Genomic DNA, 14122 nt, shown 5'->3' with positions numbered 1-14122 from the left:
TTCTCAAACCCTAGTTTAGATCCCTCCAAGAACTCAATACTACCGTGCGCGAGCCCCACGGTGGACGCCAACTGTCGTGGAATTGTCACGACAGATGTCCTAGTGTGAGGACTTAGTCGTGAGGCCAACGCATCTATGTGGTAGCTTGAGAAGGGTTGAGTGGAATCGAGAGACACAACACAAGACAAGAATTTAGACAGCTTCGGGCCCCGGGAAATATCATCCGGTAACAACCCTACATGTTGTTTGAGGCTATCTCTCATTATGATGATGAGGAAGTCGCCGTAAACCAGCTCTCCCAGTTAATCATAACCCTTTAAGATTGTTTCTCCTTACTTGTTCCTCTTTGGGGAGCCCTACCCCTCCTTATATAAGTTGAAGGGGCGGGTTACATGTAGAGTCCAACTCGGACTTAAGACTTAACTATTATGACTTCTCTTCATGGGCTTCTTAACATCTTGGGCTTCATAACGTCTCGGGCTTCGTAACTCCTGGCAACCCAGTTACCACTGCCTGTCGGGAGTTAACTGGTGCTGGTTTAAGATGGTCTGTCGGGAGTTAACTGGTGCCGGTTTAAGATGGTCTGCCGCTTTAAGAATGTCTGCTGATTTATCATCTGACTTAACTCATGTCTTAACTGTCAGCCGGTTTAACAACCGGCCGGTTTACCGTCTGGGTTAACTGCCTGTTTTACCCGTCTGTCTTAACTATCAGCCGGTTTAACAGCCTGTCGGTTTACCGTCTGACTTAACACCAACCGGTTTACCACCTGCCTTAACACCTGCCGGTTTACCACCTGCTTTAACACCTGCCGGTTTACTAAGTCCCAGCCGGGTTATAACTCTGGCCGGATCATACCGCGGGGTATATCCCCGACATGATCCACATCAACCAAACCATAATCGATTATCACGTGAAATGGAGTAGTTTTCAATGGTGAACATCACTATGTTGATCAAATCTACTATATGAATCACGCTCGACCTTTCGGTCTCAGTGTTCCGAGGCCATATCTGTATATGCTAGGCTCGTCAAGTTTAACCTAAGTATTCTGCGTGTGCAAAACTAGCTTGCACCCGTTGTAGATGAACGTAGAGCTTATCACACCCGATCTTCATGTGGTGTCTCGGCACGACGAACTTTGGCAACGGTGCATACTCAGGGAGAACACTTTTATCTTGAAATTTAGTGAGAGATCATCTTATAATGCTACCGTCAAACAAAGCAGAATAAGATGCATAAAGGATAAACATCACATGCAATCAATATAAGTGATATGACATGGCCATCAACATCGTGTGCTTGTGATCTCCATATCTGAAGCACCGTCATGATCACCATCGTCACCAGCGCGACACCTTGATCTCCATCGTAGCATCGTTGTCGTCTCGTCAACTATTGCTTCTACGACTATCACTACCGCTTAGTGATAAAGTAAAGCAATTACAGGGCGATTGCATTGCATACAATAAAGCGACAACCATATGGCTCGTGCCAGTTGTCGATAACTCCGTTACAAAACATGATCATCTCATACAATAAATATAGCATCATGTCTTGACCATATCACATCACAACATGCCCTGCAAAAACAAGTTAGACGTGCTCTACTTTGTTGTTGCAAGTTTTACGTGGCTGCTACGGGCTGAGCAAGAACCGTTCTTACCTACGCATCAAAACCATAACAATAGTTCGTCAAGTTGGTGTTGTTTTAACCTTCTCAAGGAACGGGCGTAGCCACACTCGGTTCAACTAAAGTTGGAGAAACTGACACCCGTCAGCCACCTGTGTGCAAAGCACGTCGGTAGAACCAGTCTCGCGTAAGCATACGCATAATGTCGGTCTGGGCCGCTTCATCCAACAATACCGCCGAACCAAAGTATGACATGCTGGTAAGCAGTATGACTTGTATCACCCACAACTCACTTGTGTTCTACTCGTGCACATAACATCAACGCATAAAACCTGGCTCTGATACCACTGTTGGGGAACGTAGTAATTTTAAAAATATTCCTACGCACACGCATGATCATGGTGATGCATAGCAACGAGAGGGGAGAGTGTCGTCCACGTACCCTCGTAGACCGTTAAGCAGAAGCGTTAAGACAACGCGGTTGATGTAGTCATACGTCTTCACGGTTGACCGATCCTCAGTACCGAACGTACGACACCTCCGCGTTCAGCACACGTTCAACTCGGTGACATCCCGCGAACTCATGTCCAGTAGAGCTTGGGGAAGAGTTTCGTCAGCACGACGGCGTGGTGACGATGTTGATGAAGCTACCGCAGCAGGGCTTCGCCTAAACACCGTTATAGTATGACCGAGGTGGATTATGGGGAGGGGGGCACTGCACACGGCTGGAGAGATCTCTATGATCAACTTGTGTCTCTAGAGGTGTCCCCTGCCCCCATATATAAAGGAGCAAGGAGGAGAGGCGGCCGGCCAGGAGGAGGCGCGCTAGGCGGAGTCCTACTCCCACCGGGAGTAGGACTCCCTCCTTTCCTAGTTGGAGTAGGAGAAGGGGGGAGGAGGAGCGAGAGAGGAAGGAAAGGGGGGCGCCCCCCCTCCTTGTCCAATTCGGACTAGAGGGAGAGGGGGCGCGTGGCCTGCCCTGGCCGCCCCTCCTCATCTCCACTAAGGCCCATCTTGGCCCATTAAACCCCCGGGGGGGTTCCGGTAACCCCCGGTACTCCGGTAAAATCCCGATTTCACCCGGAACACTTCCGATATCCAAATATAGGCTTCCAATATATAAATCTTTATGTCTCGACCATTTCGAGACTCCTCGTCATGTCCGTGATCACATCCAGGACTCCGAACTACCTTCGGTACGTCAAAACATATAAACTCATTAAACCGATCGTCACAAAACTTTAAGTGTGCGGACCCTACGGGTTCGAGAACTATGTAAACATGACCGAGACACGTCTCCGGTCAATAACCAATAGCGGAACCTGGATGCTCATATTGGTCCCTACATATTCTACGAAGATCTTTATCGGTCAAACCACACAACACTATACGTTGTTCTCTTTGTCATCGGTATGTTACTTGCCCGAGATTTGATCGTCGGTATCCCAATACCTAGTTCAATCTCGTTACCGGCGAGTCTCTTTACTCGTTTCGTAATACATCATCCCGTAACTAACTCATTAGTTATCATGCCTGCAAGGCTTATAGTGATGTGTATTACCGAGAGGGCCCAAAGATACCTCTCCGACAATCGGAGTGACAAATCCTAATCTTGATCTATGCCAACTCAACAAGTACCATCGGAGACACCTGTAGAGCACCTTTATAATCACCCAGTTATGTTGTGATGTTTGGTAGCACACAAAGTGTTCCTTCGGTATTCGGGAGTTGCATAATCTCATAGTCATAAGAACATGTATAAGTCATGAAGAAAGCAATAGCAGTAAACAAACGATCAAGTGCTAAGCTAACGGAATGGGTCAAGTCAATCACATCATTCTCCTAATGATGTGATCTCATTGATCAAATAACAACTCATGTTTATGGTTAGGAAACTTAACCATCTTTGATCAATGAGCTAGTCAAGTAGAGGCATACTAGTGACATTATGTTTGTCTATGTATTCACACATGTATTATGTTTCCGGTTAATACAATTCTAGCATGGATAATAAAAATTCATCATGAAATAAGGAAATAAATAATAACTTTATTATTGCCTCTAGGGCATATTTCCTTCAAGCAAGGCCTTCCGTACAGGGTTTTATTGGCCGACGGCCCGAGCAGATGCACAGGACCTTGTCCAACATTGCGTCGGATGCCAACCAAAGCCATATGCCCTCCACTGCCTTACAAATAATCCCCATCACTTGGCCTTTTGCGGTCTGAGGACTCGATATGGTCGGACGACTTAAAGGAGGAAGCCATAAGAGAAAGTATCTGTTGGTCATGTTGGATAAATTCACTAAGTGGATAGAGGCCAAACCAGTCAAAACGGCCGAAGCGGGGCCGATAATAGATTTCATACCCGGCGTGGTACACCATTATGGTGTCCCACACAGCATAATCACCGATAATGGCTCTAATTTCACAGCCGATGAAGTGAAAACCTGGTGTGCTAATCTGGGCATTAAGCTCGATTACACCTCTGTCTATCACCCGCAGACAAACGGTCAAGTCGAACGGGCTAATGGTCTTATTATGAGAGGCATCAAACCTAGACTAGTGCGGTCTTTGAAAGAATCAGACAAGCACTGGGTGGAGGAACTTGACTCCGTACTCTGGGGGCTGCGGACCACGCCCAACCGCACTACTGGATATACACCTTTCTTCATGGTGTACGGTGCAGAAGTAGTGTTACCCTGCGATATTATTCATGACTCACCTCGAGTGCGCATCTACAAAGAGAGAGAAGCCGAGCTTGATCGGCAGGACAGCTTAGATGCCCTAGAGGAGGTGCGCGACATTGCAAAAGCCCGTTCCACATTTTATCAACAGCGGGCTCGCAGGTATCAAAGCAGAGAAGTGCGGGCCAAGACTTATAACGTTGGTGAACTCGTTCTACTGCCGGAGAAGAAAAAGGACAAACTCAAGCCCAAGTGGGAGGGTCCCTTCATCATTGACGAAGTTCTCATCGGAGGAGCATACCGCCTGCGTGATGCGTCAGATAATCACCTGGAGCCGAACCCCTGGAACGCGGCCAGACTCCGACGATTTTATGCCTAGCGCTGAACTCTGTGTTCGCCTCCTTCCTCCTGTTATTAAAGTTATTTTTTCTCTCTCTTTTCATTTTTTATCTTTTTTCGTTTTGCTCTTTAGCCCTACGGCTTTAGTAAGGCTAGACCGTCCTCCCCTGATGCGTACATCTCCACATATGTACGTTCATTATATCTGGGGGCTTCTCGTACAGAAGCTTGCTATTATTCCTCGATCATCAAGCTCACCACATATGCGTTTTTCCATGTGTACCTTTTCTTCGCCATTATATGCATCGATATGACTTAAGTTTTGGCCAATCTGGGTTGCCTGGCTCCTGTGCTTATGCCCTACGTTCCCGTTAGTTCGGCTAAGGCATAAAGGGAGCACCTCTGCAATTGTTACTGTCGGGTCATCCGGATGTGTACCTCAGACTGGGTGAAGCCGAAAGCTAGCGTTCTTAAGGGAATATTAGGTCGGTGAATTAAAGATGTTTCCGCATTCACTCCATCGTGAAACCCCAGAAGTTACTTGCTCTGCTATTTTTTCAATCACAGTTCGGACATGCACATTAAACACATGCACACCCAGGGAAAGGAACTCTTAACGGAACTATTCTCTCTGGAAGATGTTTCTTACATAATGTAATATAACATAACTAGCCGGATACACATTGTCTGTTCAAGCAACTATGACCCCTACGCCTAGTTCCCATGCATACCCCGGTATATTCTACCGTTAGGGTATTCGGAAACACTCTGCACCTTCGGGTCCAGAGGTCGAAGCGAAAAGGTCGGCCATGATAATTGTTTTTATTATCCAGCTAGAAGAAAAGTACATAGTCACTTAGGACTCAAAAAATTCCTCCTCTATACCATCCAGCAGGCGGTCTAATTTACAATCCTGTTGGGAGTATCTAGCAGCCACCTCTACTTGGCCATATACTAAACTAATGGGAATCTCTTCCCCATTTGACCCTAGCGGTCTGACCCGAGCCATGTGATCCAGATCCAGCTTGGTATATCATGTTTTTACCATGGCCCAGGCCTCTCGCGCACCCTCTCGGCAGGCCGATAACTTCCATAGTCGGATACGTCGCCGTGCTCCCTTGAACAGCTCTACAAGCTTCTCCATAGTCCCTGGAGGGGAGTCAGATGGCCCTAAGGCCTTGGCTACACTCCGCATCGCCTTCCGATCTTGCTCGTGCAACTGCGACAGCCCTTGTAGAAGATCACTTGATGATCCGAACACCTCCTCTTCGGGACGGCCCGTCAATATACCTGCAATCACAGCTATATCAACTACTTTTACTTCCAAATTGTTATAAGGTAAATACGGCCACATACTGAATATGCCGCCTCACAGTTTTTTGTTCTCCTTCACGGAGTCGGCTAACTGGGCCCGTGCATCTTTCAATTCTTCGCGCATTTGGGTGTTCGCATCCTGGAGCTTGTTTTTCTCCTGAACGACTTTTATTAGCACACGCTTGCCCGCTGCTAGCAATTTTTTGGCTCCATGTTCTCCGCTTCGAGCGGCGTCCAGCTGTTCTTGCAGTTGGTCTAATGATCCAATAAAAAGGTAAGCAACTAGGTTAGCATTATTAGTGTACCATTATGTTTTCTCGATGGAGGGAAACATTACGAGGGGATGCCTTCTTGGATTTCTCCAGTTCGGCATTGGCAGCAGTCAGCTGGCTTTGACACTTCTCTAGTTCCTGAGCTAACAGGGTGTTCTTCTCTGTAAGCACCTGGTTATACATTGATCCTTAAATCAGTTGTATCAACTAGTTTAAGTCTCGGGGGCTACTGGTATATGCTTATCAAATCTACGCTTGCCTGCACATCTTTTAAATGCTGCTTTGTGGCTCTGTTAAGCCCATCTCAAGCAGCTCGGATATATGCATCAGCCGAGCTGAAGGCGTTAAATGCCTCTTCTGAAAAGCCAGGGTCTTGTAAAACGGCCCTGCGACGCCGATGATTCATGGTGCTCTCCACTTCCAAGTTGGTGACGGATACATCATCTGAATCCTCGGCTGGAGCATAGTCCGGCGTCACCCCCGCATCAGCCCCCGTCCTCACGGCAGGATCTGGATCTTGCATGCGGGAAGTATGACCGGCCGGACCCCCGAATATAGTCTGGCACACCTTTTTCCTGATACAGGGTAAACAGAAAGGTCACAGTTGGATGTGACTGCCAAGGTGCATATTTGCAAATTCATACCTCTTTGATGAAGGCTCGGCCGTATCTTCGTTTGCCTTCCTCTTCGAAGGCTTGCCTGGTGTGGGGGATGTTCTCTTCGGAGATGCCCCCGAGGCAGCATGGCACGCCGAACGCCTCCCCTTTTGAGCACAGGACAGTGCGGTGGGTGAGGAGGAATGAGAAAACTCTCTTGGACAAGGTATCTCCGGATCACTTACATGTGAAGCAGGAAGGAGGCCGGGGTAATCGGCAATGATGGGTACATCTATACCGTCATAGCTCATCTGATATAATATTCCAACCTCGAGCTCCAAAAATATGTCCGGATCTTCCTCATATCCGGGGTCAAGATCCCGGTTGCGATTCTCCGACTGAGGGACAGGGTCATGGATCCCCTCGACAGCCTTTCGCCATTCCTATTATAAGCAGATAAGATACTGCCTGTCAAGAATGATTCAGGGGCAGGAGTAAAATAGTGAAGCTGAAGCTTACCCAGCTAGGAGGATTATACATGGAAAATACGTCTCGATATTGGAGACATGGAAAATCCCCTTTATACAGCTCGGCCAGTATTTTGCCCAGGGCGGCGGGGGTCTTCGGGCCCTTCCTACCGTAGCGTGAAGCGCCGTCTTCCCTGTTATAATGCCACATGGGCAGCCCTCTGTATTGGAGTGGCTGGACCCCCACGTTATAGAGATCGCCATTACCTCGACTATTGACAATCCAGACTAGGCAAGCGTCTTAATCTTGCCCAGCAGCAGGGTGATCTCTGCACTATCCTCTTCCTCGAGGCTCCGAGGACGCCAGCTATGGCGTTTCTTCAGCGGAGCATTTGAAAACTCGGGGAGGCCCATGCGGATGGGGTCGGGTACAGCGACGTCATCGATGTAGAACCATTCGGAAGGCCACTCTTCGGGAGCTTTCTTCGGCGTGCCGGACAGGTATCCAGTCCCGGCAATGCGCCACACTTCGGCTCCTCCCACTTCAAAAATTGACCCACCTTGATTGCGAGGGACGAGGCAGAACAGTCTTCTCCATAAATCGATATGGGCCTCGCAACCCAGGAATAGCTTGCATAGAGCGACATAACCCGCAATATGAAGGATAGAGGCGGGAGTGAGACTGTGTAGTTGGAGGCCGTAATACTCCAGCAGACCTCGGAGGAAGGGATGGATCGGAAATCTGACGCCTCTTAACAAGAAGGGGACGAAGCATACTTGTTCTCCCCTGGACGGATTGGGGAAGTTCTCCGTTTGAGCCCCGCCCTTGAAGGACGTCATCCCTGCTCGTACGGGGACCAAGTCCACAGGGGGAAGAAAGCCCTGTGTTTGCAGCTTCGCCAGTTGACTATGGGATACGGAACATCTCCCCCAATCACCCTCTTTGGAGTCGTGCGGATGAGAGGAAGAGCTGGGAGCACTAGCCATGTTGGAGCGGTTTTTTCTTAGCAAGCTCTGAGGATTTTTCACGGGGTGTGGAATGGGTCTGAGATCTATTCTCTTTAAAGAAGCACCTTTGTGGTACGGTCGGGGTGGTATATGCAAAAAAATACCCCGACCTCTCGCATTTGCTCGACACGTGGAAACTGAAGTTGTTGATGCATAGAAGCCAAGGGGTACAACATTAAATGGAAGGCCGAGCACACTATCCAGAAGTCATCGGTGGAGGAACCCGCCTTGCAATGTCGAAGATAATCTATGTGCCGAACACCTCGTCATTGAAGACTGGTTTGGGGGCTACTGAGGGAGTCCTAGACTAAGGGGTCCTCGGGCGTCCGGCCTGTTAGCCATGGGCCAGACTGATGGGCTATGAAGATATGAAGACCGAAGACTGCACCCGTGTCCGGATGGGACTTTCCTTGACATGGAAGGCAAGCTTGGCGGCCAACTATGTAGATTCCTTTCTCTATAACCAACCTTGTGTAACCCTAGATCCTTCCCGTGACTATATAAACCGGAGGGCTAGGTCCGTAGATAGGCCGGATACTCATTACCATAGCCATATGAGCTAGACCTCTAGGGTTTAGCCATTACAATCTCGAGGTAGATCAACTCTTGTAATACTCGTATTCATCAATATCAATCAAGCAAGACGTAGGGTATTACCTCCATAGAGAGGGCCCGAACCTGGGTAAACATCATGCCCCCTGTCTCCTGTTACCATCGACCTCAGACGCACAGTTCGGGACCCCCTACCCGAGATCCGCCGGTTTTGACATCGACACCCGTAGGCCTCTTGGGCATATCTTCATCGGCGTCTAGAAGTTCGATCACATGTTGCGGCGCTGCAAAAGATTCGGTTGTAAGATATCAGTCGACCTATAAATTAATTGAAAAAATGGAGGCAAGATGACAGAATCATACCTGCTTTGGAGGTGGCCACATCTTCCATTTCCACATCGTCTTCATCTTTGTAAATATCCATGGAAGTCCCAGAAGTAGCAGCGCTGCAAGTTTCCGAACTCACTCGGTCAAGCAAGAAAACGAGTCGACAACTACTTAAGAGGCTCTTGAATAAAGAGAGAAAACAAAATGCTTACCCAGAGGCGATAGGAACGTCAACCTTGATCTTAGGCAGGGTCTTCCGAGGTTTGGAAGCTGCAACCTTGGGTTGCTTCGGAGCCTTTTCAGTCGGAACGGGGGAGGAAGTCCGAGTGCGCTTCGAGGTCTACGCGATCGCTTTGCCACGGATACTTGCTAGATCATGGGTCTGCTTGGAGCGCCTTTCAGTGCGGGGTGGAGAGTCGACCTCCTCACCGTCGCTTGAGTCCTCGCTCTCCTCCCCATCTTCTTCATCGGATTTCCAGTCACCGCTTTCACCTCCGCTCGCCTCTCCTTCCTGATCCTGATCTCCATTGGGCATCGAGTACATCTCAGTGTAAACCTGCAAGGCAAAGAATAGCACAGACATCAGTCGAGCATAAGGACAGTTACAAATCAGAATGAAGAAACACTCGGCAGTAAAGAACAGACCTTTTCAGGTTCATTGTCAGCGTCGAATGGTAAAACTCTCCTGGACCCCCTGGGGTTGTCTTTGTTTCTAGTGATGTCCTGCAACCACTGCTCCACCGTTTCCTCGGTGACCTCCTTCGGGTGGATCCGAGTGGTGTCTTCAATACCCGAGTACATCCACATAGGATGATCACGGGCCTGGAGTGGCTGGATGCGTCGACTAAGAAACACCTCTAGCAAGTCCAAACGACTCACGCCATCATGGACTAATTGGACAACTCGTTCCACCAACATGTTCACCTCTACTTTCTCTGTCGGAGTTACTTTCAAAGAAGTGGGCAACTGGACTCGCTCCATGGAGAAGGGAGGAAGACCGGTTGACTGGCCAGGAGTCGGTTGGTCCTTGCAATAAAACTAGGTCGATTGCCACCCTCTAACTGAATCGGGAAGAATCACAGCTGGAAAAGTACTTTTGCCTCTCGTCTGAATCCCTAGACCTCCACACATCTGGATCACATGCGTCCTCTCATCACTCGGATTAGACTTTTTCACAGACTAAGAGCGACAGGTAAAGATGTGTTTGAAGAGACCCCGATGAAATCGACAACCCAAGAAATTCTCACACATGGAAACAAATACAGCGAGGTACATGATGGTGTTGGGGGAAAAGTGATGAAGTTGGGCTCCAAAAGAGTTCGGAAAACCCCGGAAGAAAGGATGGGGGGCAGAGAGAAACCACGATCGACATGAGTCGCGAGGAGGACGCACTCACCCTCCTGCGGCTGCGGCTCGGTCTCGTTGCCCAGTAGCCTCCAAGATCCATGGGCAATCAAGCCCCCTTCGGCCAGATCCTCTAGATCCTCCTGCTATATTGTGGACCGAATCCAATCGCCCTGGATCCAGCCAGACGGCAGGCCGGACCTCGAAGACGACCCCCCTCCCCCGACTTGTCTTCTTGCCCTTCTGCTTCACCGTCGTCGTCGCCGTCGCCTTCTTGGCACGCTCCAGGGCCGTCGTCTTGTCCTTCCCCATCATCGCGGACTGCTCATGGGTGGAGCAGTTGAGTCGAGAGCGGCGGAGGGCGAGGTGGAGAAGCAGGGGAAGAAGAAGAAGAATAAGAAGAAGAAGAAGACGAAGAAGAAGAATGGGATGTGCTGTGCAGACACACCGGCCACGGCGCCTTTTATTAGCCCACTTCCGAGTGGCTGACATGCGGGCCCGAGAGATCCTGTCAAATCCTGCAACAGCCGCGCGCTCGGTACGTGGTGAAAAAGGTGGCGCAGAGATCGAGGCGCCCCTGCCTAATCCATCCCGTTTATTGCGGTGCTCTCTGTCCCGCGTGCTCCCCCAAATTTTGAATCCTGTGAGGTTCGGGAATGGCAGTGCAACCAATCACGCCCAAGATTTCATACCACTCCAACACTCGAAGCATATCTATCGTGGAATTGTCACGGCAGATGTCCTAGAGCAAGGACTTAGTCGTAGGGCCATCGCACTAGGAAGCTTAAAGGGGTTAATCGGGACAAAGGACACGAGAGGGTTTTATACTAGTTCGGCCCCTTACGATGAAGGTAAAAGCCTATGTCTAGTTGGGATTGGTATTGTTGGGGTTTCGATCACCAAGAGGCTCAACTCGCCGGCTTGGTTATCGACTTGTTGTTTCTTGCCCTCGGCCGCCACCGGGTCGTCCCCTTATATACATGGGTTGACGCCTGGTGGCCTACAGAGTCACGGCCGGCTCATAATCGTGTCCGGCTCAGTGACTTCCTTTACATGCCTTTCTTTACAAGTCTTTCCTTACATACGGCGGTTTACAATATCGGGTCTTAAGCCGCCCCCAGGCCTTTGGGCCTTCTATAAGGTTTAATAAACTATCATCTTGGATGTTCACTGGGCTTCTTATGTAACCCGCCATTGGGGCTGACCCGGCCCCTCCTGGGCGGGTCATACTGATAGTAATATCCCCAACATTAGGCCCCAGTTTGACTTTGTACTTCGTTCTTGGTCAATCTTCAATACTTAGACAAAAATTCATCTTCTTATCTTCGCTGAAGTTGTTGTAACCCGCCGTGACGTCATCTTTTGAAAACGCAAAAAACTTTCATGGCGTCATCTCCCAACGGATCTTTTATCTTTAATGTCTCCCGAGAATCGAGGCACCTATGTAGCTAGATAACCATTATTCAGCTCTTCCTTGATATTCGCGCCCGTTTGTTCGCATCTTTCCCATATAAATAGGCACGCCTCGGCCTTCTCACTTTCCTCTCTCACTCCGTCTTCTTCCTCTCGCAAACCCCCTGCTGCTCGAGTTCTGCCGCCACCGTGCCTCATCTCCGTCTCCGTCGACTTTGGCCGATGCATCAACCTGAACCGATCCAGAGAAACCGCGGCGACCTCCGCAGTAGACCTGCAACCGTAAGTTTTCTTTCCTTCGTTTCTCAAATCTGCATTAGGGTTTCCAAGCTCCTGCGTGTTCCTCATGGTTCATCATAGTTCATCGTAGTTCTTCCACCGCCAGCCTTTTCTGATCCAAAAAGTCATATTATGCTTGCGCGGTAGTGTTTTTGTACATCTTCTTGATCCACAGATCCCTTTCTCTGATTAAAAAGGCTACTTCAGAACTTACCGACTCCTCTGTACTGAACTTTTTAGGTCTAGAATTGTTTTCATTTTGAATAACCATTTGATCTGGAATAATACCAAGCAATGTAGAAAACTTGTTTGTCTCAATACTTAGCTGAATTTGCCTTCTTCAAATATCTGCAGTCACGGCAGCTTATCATGTCGGCTTAATTTTCCTTATATGTCATTAGCCCTTAACTAAGCCGCCATTACTTGTTTACATCTTCATCACTTAACTGTCAATCTCACCATTAAACTGAACCGGCATGTTGCTTTTCTTTCCAGTTCCTTGCACATCATGCCGTCCAAAACACCAACCATCTGTAACTGGGTTCCCTCAACCATAACTGAGGAACGTCTAAAAGAGTTCTTCACCATAGGATTTCTTCCAGTGAAAACCGTCATGTCTTACCGTGCCCCTGACCTGGAAGAAGAACGGCCCAATCCGAGAGACGGTGAGGTGATCGTTTTTACTGACCACATGAACCGTGGCTTCTCACCGCCCGGCTCAAAGTTCTTCAGAGAGGTCCTCCACTTTTTCAATCTCCACCCTCAAGATATCGGGCCCAACTCCATATCTAACATCTGTAACTTCCAAGTGCTCTGTGAGGTATATCTTCAACAAGAGCCGACCATGGAGTTGTTTAGAGAATACTTTTATCTAAACCGGCAGAACGAGTGCACCAACGGCCTTAGCTTAGAGCTTGGAGGCATATCAATTCAGCGCCGGTAGGGTGCCGTCTTCCCCCTCATTGTCTTACCAAGTCACCCAAAGGACTGGAACCAGACTTGGTTCTACTGCCAGGATACTTCACCAGCAAATGAGAAGCCCCTGCCGGGTTACCGCCCCGATCGCCTTGACTCCAAGTTCGCGCTTCCTGATAAGCTTATTGTCGCTGAACGCAAGAGGCTGATACCATCCATCAAAAGGATCAATGCTCTGTTGGGGAATGGGTTAACTGGAGTTGATCTGACCCGCTGTTGGATCTCATGGCGGGTCATCCCTTTGAGCCGCCGGTCAAAGCTGATGTATGAGTATGGTGGAGGCCCCGATGACTCTCTTCGTCACAGCCCTGTTCAATTGACAGAAGAAGATATTGTCTCAATGTCAACTCCTCTGGTGAACGGGAAATACGAAGATTGCAGTGTCTTCAGGTTAAACCCCTTCTGCTAGCTTAACCGGGTGCCAGAAGTAAGGATGTCGTTATTTCTCTCTTTTGTATTTTCCCAGCCGTATTGTTTTAATACTTGCCTAACTCTTTATCTTGTTTTTACCTGTCTGCAGGCCAACTCTGACTTTTGGAAAGTTAAGTATGACCACGAGGCTGCCAAGAAAGCGAAGGCCGCCGCCATAAACGCCAAGAAAATGACCCAGAGGTCGAAAAAGAAGAAAAAGAGCACTGTTGAAGATTTGATGAAGCTTGATGATACATCTGATTCGGAGGTAGCCCTTGATTCCCTTGGCCAATTTTTTAACAATCTTATTGACATTGATCATTACCAGGATGACACCGGGGCCAGTCAGGCTGTGGAAGCAGAGGTAACTATCATTTCCTCCGACTCAGAGCCCTTGCCAAGACAAAAAGTTCGATGAGTGATCCGTAAAGTAAGGTTTTCTAACCCTTTAGCTCACTTGGATCCCAACTTTTGTTTGAAAAAGCAGCAACATGAGAGCCGTCGTC

The sequence above is a fragment of the Triticum urartu genome, chromosome 5, assembly GCF_003073215.2.
Source record: "Triticum urartu cultivar G1812 chromosome 5, Tu2.1, whole genome shotgun sequence".
Lineage (NCBI taxonomy): Eukaryota > Viridiplantae > Streptophyta > Magnoliopsida > Poales > Poaceae > Triticum > Triticum urartu.
This window is presented reverse-complemented; position numbering follows the sequence as displayed.